This window comes from Falco biarmicus, chromosome 19 (assembly GCF_023638135.1).
Source record: "Falco biarmicus isolate bFalBia1 chromosome 19, bFalBia1.pri, whole genome shotgun sequence".
NCBI lineage: Eukaryota > Metazoa > Chordata > Aves > Falconiformes > Falconidae > Falco > Falco biarmicus.
The window spans coordinates 5,977,853-5,985,557 of record NC_079306.1 but is presented as its reverse complement, the minus strand read 5'-3'; positions in this window follow the sequence as shown (position 1 = coordinate 5,985,557).

The following is a 7,705-nucleotide window of genomic DNA, read 5'->3' as shown; positions in this document are numbered from 1 at the left end:
ATGGTGATGCTTCCCTGCAAGTGGGATAACTGACTGAGCACACACATTGGATAACACACCAGAGCATCAGCCTGATTGAGAGACCAACAAGTCACCAAGAGCTGCTTGCATTGCTGATGGCTGGAGATGGCCAGGAAACATCTCCAAAGACTACAAGAGACCCACATGAGCACTATGAGGCAGAGATTGACTTGCCTGCATTTGGTAATCTTGGCCAGCAGCCTTTGCAATCTGTTTTTGCCATTTGTTTTGTGCTCTCCTGTCGCTCTCTCTCTAAGCATGATACCCAAGAAAGGCCAATCCACATAGGACCCAGGGTAATTTGGCTTCCCTTTAAAGCACCTTTCAGCTGAGAAGGGTTTGCTGGAAGCAGCGACCCACAAACAGTGCCAAAAGAAGATGATGTTTAACTTCCAAGTCACTGAGTTTAATGGCACACTGCAGCTAGGAGTTCCCTAGATCTTCATCTGTGACAGGAATCATTTCATTCTGATCATTCTGAATGTGCTCATTTTAACACCTATTCTTAAGGCACATTGGCTCCCCATCATATCAAGAGCTCACATCTTCACTGTGTGTTAACTCCTTCCATATTTTCCTTGTCTCAGGCCAGTAATTCAAGTTTCCTGGACTCTCTCCCCAACACAGCTTTGCCTCTTCATGTGCATGGAAGTCCCCATTTTTGTAACCACACTTTACAGCACCCCCATTTTCAATTCTGCCCCCTCACTCTGAATTATCCTCACATGCAGCTCCCTAAAGAGCTCCACTATTTGTCTGAAATGTTTTCAGCCTCTGAGAGGGGCTCATCCATCAGCTGGAGATTTGGCAGCTTTCCTGGGACTGTCAGTTCCCAAGAACAAACAGCTGCAACGGCACCATCCTCTTCCCGGAATCAGGGAGGAGCTCACATGGCTTCAACCCATCGCAGAGAAGCAGCCAAGCACCAGAAGCTGCCCTCGAGCCAGCAATGCTGAGCTCATGGGACCATCCCTGGACCAAACCAGTCCCCTGCTTGTCTCTGCTCAGCTTGGAGACAGCAGCACTCTTCAAGCAGCATCTCCATGGCATGTTCAGACCCAGAGCTGAGCCAAGCACAAGATTGCATGCTCCATCAGGCACAGCCAAGGACACTGAACTTGTGTCCTAAAGGACACAAATGCTTGAAGCCACATATACAACAAGAGCCTACTCCTTTGTGTGTCCCTGTGCACAAACCATCCCTGTGAATCTGTCAGCTGCTTGCCTACATATGGCGGAGCCCATGTCTAAGGGACCAGTGCTGACCACACAATTCTCCCGTGAGTCCTCCAGCTGTGAGCACATCTTGTTCTTTACAGCAGGCACCATTCCCACACCTGGCACCAAGCCCTTCACCAGCCCAGCTCTACAGCTTGTCCAGCCAGGATGTCTCTGTATACTAGTAAATTAAATGTGCCCAGGACTGTTCTCCAGCACTAATGTCAGCTGGCGTCATCCAGCCCATACCCAGACTATCAAACTGTCTTCAGCCTCTACACGTGAGCTCAACACACAAATTGCTCCTGAGCACAGTCCCCACCCAGCAAAACCTCCCTGTGCCCATCCAGGAACAGTTTGGGAGAGCATGATTTCGCCTAAACCAAACCCATCTAGAGATGATGGCCATCCAGTGACAATACCTTCACAATGCTTAGCTCACTAGAGCTGGCATTTGGCCTCTATACCTGCAGGGAGACAGCAGAGTTTTCCCACAGGATGGAAGGGAGAGCTCTGAGCTTGGTGACCTGGTGAGCCTCAGCCATGCCTCCTTCAGCACAGCCTGGCAGGGGAGGCAGACTGCCTACATACCTCCAGGGACAAGGGGGTGCACCCAGGGTGCCGTGACTGGTGGCTCAGCGAGTTGGAAGCATGAAAATTGTGTTTACCACCTTGTTGGGCAAAAGTTGCACACCCACAGAAGTCTTAAGCAGGTTCTTCTCAGGGAGGAGTTGTGCTTTTACATATCACACATTCATGGGAAAAAGGCTCGCTCTGTCCTAGAGGAGCATACCACAAGGAGCACCAGTGCCCTTGGCTTAACTCTTCCCATCCCCACAGTGGCCCTGGTGCCTTGCAGGCCATCATTTGCCCCCCACCCCATTGCACACACTGAAAGGAAGACAGGGCCATTGTGAGCTCCCCCTTCCAACAGCACTTTTGTAGTGACAATTTACAAGTCCCTAAAGCAGAGCAGAGGCCAGGCATGAGCTCCAGCCTTTGAGAGAGGTTGGTGCTCACAGACTCTCGTCACAGCTGTGCCTCTGACCACTGGCGGGGAAGACAAGAGCTCGAGTCACCAAAAAGGTCCTTCCTTCACAGCACTTTGCCTTTGCCTCACTCAAGTTTGTGTTGTGTCTGCCAGGATGATTGCTTTGGGTTTTTTGTTGGGTTTGGTTTTTTTTTTTTGCATTCAACCCTGAGAAGTCATTTAACAGCTCTGTTATTATTCAGAGCTTACATAAAACTCCTCACACAGCAGAGGACCGCACAGCCTCTTCACTGCTGGCTCACCATCCACCAAACACCACAGGGCTTCTCCCTCCCAGCATGAGGGGACCTTATTTGCATAGACAACTTGGCACAATGCAAACGCATTCACAGTGATGCCTTGGTCACCTTGAGTTACCATAGCCCCTGGATCTTCTGCACACTCCTGGAGGGCCTCTTCCTCTAGGTCTTCCCTGCTTCCAGTCATCCTCTTTCCATCATCTGGCAGAGGCATCAAGGAAAAGCCAAGCTGTGGTGCTGAGAAGACAGCCAAGGGTGCTCCTGGGCTCTCCAGGCAGCAGGACCAGACCTCAGGTACAGTGGAGGCTGCTCTGCCATGGTTTTCTGGGGAAGCTGCATCCATGAGCGAGTTAATCTGCATACCCTTGGCAGAAACACCACAGACTCTGGAGAGATGCACCATTTTCTGTGGTGAAAGGGAAAAGCCCACAGAGGAAATAAGAGGCTGGAGCTCACCATGAGGAGGAGCTGGGCATGGCCTGGAGGTGGGATACCCAAGTGTCCTTAGCAAAGTACCACCAGCAGCTCTGAGAACAGCCATGGAGAAGAGGCACCTGAGGCAGGGCTGGGTCTCTTAAAGGGACTCCCAGCAGGCTGGCATGGATGCTGGTGAGTCTGAGCTGTCTGGCAAAGGCAGCCCTCTCATGAGGGCCCAAGTCATTTTTTGGAAAGAGGAAATGCCAGCATCAGCAGGCAGCTTGCAGGTACCTGTGCTGGGACAGACAGGAGAAGCAGTGTGGACTAGTATTCCTTAAGCACAACAGCTAGACAAACTTTCCACCCATCTTACCGTACATTCAACCTGCCCATACCTACCCAGTATGGCTATAAGGATAGTTTGTGACATCAGAAGCCTTGCTAAAAATAAATATAAACAATATCCACTGCTGTCACAACACTAAAAGCTGGCTGCAACAAGGCTTTTACCATCACATACCAGGTTAACTTCAATAAGTGGCTCCCACGCCTTGCCCAGCACAGCCACTGATCCCCCACAAGGTTTCAAAAGTTCACCTACTGTCCATGCTGTTTCTCCATCCTCTTCAGCCCAGTCCACCCTGCTGCTTCTCTCTGCTGCATTCAGCCTCTTCCTTCTCCAGGCACCTCTTCTTGCCTCTCCTACATCCAGGGCACTCTCATTCCTCCCTCTGTTTCTTCTGGGTCTCTCTTCATCCAAAGCTCCCCTTCCATACCCCTTACAGCTATTTAACTACTTAGCAGGAACCAGCCACAGCTGCACATTATCCACCCCACTGCCCCTGAAGCAAGCCCACAGCTGTATATTATCAATGTTAATTAACCTGCTTTAATTCCTCTATAATTCCTCTACACACTGCTTCGCCTTTTTCCATGCAGCCAGACAGCACATCATAGGAGGCAACTGGGTTGGTCAGGCATGTTTGGTAAATCCCTCCTGGCTGTTCCCAGACATTTCTTGTCCTTTATGTGCCTGAAAAGGTCCACCAGGAGGTGAAGCTGACCAGCCTGCAGCTCCCCAGACCCTCCTTGCCCTTCTTGGATATGGATCTGGGAAAGCAGTGTCTAGCTGGATCATCTAGGGGAAGCAAACACCCTGCATGCACAATAGGCACAAGGGAGAGCCACTGAACCTCGCTGAAGGCCTGTGAAAGCTCCTTCTCCTCTTCTCCATGCACGGGTACCTCAAAGAAGTCTAAGACCTTTTTTTTGGAGCATCTCTGGTCTCTCCCTTTGGGAACCAGGAACATTTTGCAGCAGCCTGTTAAGATGCAGGGATGAAACATCCTTTCCCACCATCCTCACAGACAAATCTTCATTGAGGTTCTGTCCATAGTGACACAGGGAATTCAGAGCTGGCTAGGCTCAGCAGATGCGGCAGGATGTGCTGGGACATCTGCACCACGAGAGCATGTGGGGAGCAGACACTCTTGGAAGAGGAAGAAATGCCCCCAGCCTCAAAGGAGACCACACAGAGTTTTCTGCACCTCGGAAAGTAAAATGATGAAACACAAGCCTGGAGGCAATACTCCCTTCTGCGAATGGGCAGGGGAGAGTTAAATAAACCCTTTTTTAGTCCTGTTTGATCTGATTTGTCTCTGAGATCTCTGTTAAGTATTTTAGCTCATATTATAATAAACCCTGGCTTATTTACAGTTTAAAAGCATTTTGTTCCTTTAGAAAGCTCGCTGCAAGAGCAGATCAAAATAGATCACCACAAAGCTCTGGCCAGCTCTTCCTTCACATTTCTTTCAACCAGAGCAATTCACCTGTCAAATAAGAGGTGCCCAGAGCAAGCTGAAATACTTTTCAGTCTCCAGTGACTGTAAAAGAAGTCAAGGCATCGCATCCAGCACCCACGGAGATGCCAATCCCTGCATACCTGTGAACAGGCAGCTTAACCCAAAGCTGACCAGTCACAGATCAGATCTTCTGGGTGGCTGCAGTGCTTCACACCAGCACCCAGGGCCACTCGAGACCCATCGCTGGAGGATGGACACAAGACCACCTGTTCCACATCCCTGGAACAGCCCACAGCAGTGGCCACAGTGCATGGGGCTGGAGGCAGGAGGGCAGGGAGTGATGCTGCAGTGCAGCCCAAGCCTGACATGCCCATCACACCAGCAGGACCAGTCTGCACTGTCTGAGGTATGCTTTGCCGAGACAGGAGAGCAGCCTGCCCATTCATCACCACGCTCATACACTTTGGTTAGTTTCTGATGCAGTTTCAGCCTGCTCATTTCTAACACTCCTACTGGTTGTTAGAGCAGCCCTGGGATGACAGCAGTAAACATTTGTGTTTGGACAAGCCAGACTTCTCAGCTTCAGCATCTGCTGAGTTTTACAGTTTAAGCTAAAATTGTCTTATGTAACAGAATCCTCTTCTGGAATTACAGCTTGGTTTCAGCCACTTCAAGCCACTGTCCCAGGAACAGGCCAAGCCCAGCTGAGCTCCTGCCCCAGGGAGCTACAAGTGAGCACAAGCATGGTACCCACATCCCATCCCCAAGCTGCAGCCCTGCAGTGTTGAATTACCAGAGAAGTAATGTTCTGAAATAACCTTTGACAAGCAAGAAACCACACTGATTTCAGGATGGCTTTTGAACAATTTATAGTTCATAAGAGGACAAGGCCAATAGTGGACAATGTGTTTAATGTCTTAGAAATCTGTGTATATAAACATTAGAAACAGAACAAACAGGAGGAGCTCAAATTCTTCATACAAAGCAAAATTCTGATTTAATTGGCCTAACAGGCTTGTTGGGATAACTTATGTCTGGAATATTAATATCCAACTGTATAGCTTGTTCAGGAAGGGTGAACTAGGAGAAAAAGGAGGATCTCAAGAGCATAGCTATATTCACCGAGTATGAAACTGCAGGAGGAAATAGTCTCTGGGTAAGACTTAAAGAAGGAAAAACATGTGCTACTAGAGCAGAGGCATACAGAAATTCAGCTAGGAAGAGAAAATAGACCAGCCATTTTAATGAGTGGTTCACAATATCATCCAAAACCCAGTATTTGGTGGTAGCAAGGGATTTTAGCTACTCAGAATTGCTTGACAGGGATCTTGTAAATCACTCATTGCCTGGCAAGTTTTATGACTGCATTGGCAGAACAGTTCTTACCCAAAAGGTAAAGCAGACAAACAAAAACCCTAACGTTGAAGTTTTTCTAGATGGTTCTGGCCAAAAGGGACGAAAAACAAGAAAAAAAGCAACCCAAACAGCTGCTTTATAAACTGCTAAAAATTGGTGAGGAAGAGCCCATGGAACAGAAATCTACACAGATACTGAAGAGAACTCATGGTTACCTAAAGAAATAACAACAACTGAAAAATATTCTGATGAGGAGGCAGCAGGAGGAATTTAGTAAAAGACCAGCTTTTCAAAACTAGAAACTTTGCACTGACATCAAGCATAGGACAGAAGGGAAAAGAAAGGAAAAATACATCAGGTTACTTGGGATGGACAGTTAAGAACAACACAGGGAATTAAGCACAAAGTCAGAGGGTCTGGGCTCCAAAGGAGACCACCACCTCAGAGGACTTGAGAGGCACCCCCAGCTGCTCTGTAAAGGACTGGCAGCACACAGAGGGTGATGGCAAGGGGTGCTCCAGCACCCCAACATGCACAAATGGTGTCGAGAGGCAGCAGTCACAAGCACGTGGCTCTTTGCTACAGCCTTTACTCAAAAGGGAGCCTGGTGGAAGAAGTGTGACGTCTTCAGTGATAGAAGGAAAGGAAGTAACAGATTAGGAAGTTAATTGTCATATTCGCTGGGTTTGACGATTTTCATCACAGAAGGCTTCCAGACTTGCAAGTCCAGAGCATTCAGCAGTTTTCTCCAAGAATCCTCCCAACATCCCAGAGAAGATGCCATGTCCAGAGATTTCTACACAGCTTTTGACACCATCTTGTATGACATTCCTATAGATGAGGTAGAGAAAGTCATTTAAGTTAAGCTTCTCTAGGACAAGTGCAAAACCATCTACTATTACAAAAAAATCACTTGGGAGATGTTTTTAGCTTAAAACAGGAAAAGATATCAAGATGAATTCTGACCGTGGCCCAGTGTTATTCAGTGTTTCATACCTGACTTTCATGACAGCCTAAAGACTTTTCTTATTAAATCTGCAGGTGGATCAACTTAGATCAAGCCAGGATTAGAATTCGAAATAACCTTGACAAGTTGGGAGAAACAGTCTGAAAACAACAGGCTGCAATTTAGGGAGGACACGTGCCCAGAGCCTATGTAAGAACAGTCCATTTCAGAAACACAGATTAGGGAGCAAATAGCTTGATAACACTTCTAAAATAGTATGAACGAAGGTAGATACCATACCAATACAACCATGCTGCACTGGAGCATATAGACATGTTTATAAGATGGGGTTGAACAAACATCTGGAAAGAATGATCTCCTGACTGCTCCTCTGCATAGAAACTTTTTTTCTTATTTCTAGTTCAACCTTCCCTTAATGCTACTCGTGCCCATCACCTCTCACCTCCATTTTCCTGGATATTTTTTTCAGGGCTTCTTTTTATCCACTACTAGTAATTTTCCTTTCAATAATCCTTTGAATGCATTTACTTATTTTTAATGACATTACAATGGTCTGAGAAAAGATGTGTTGCATTAACATGTAAATATCCATTGTATTAATCTCAGCAACAAGGTGGATGCTAGGCATTTTGTA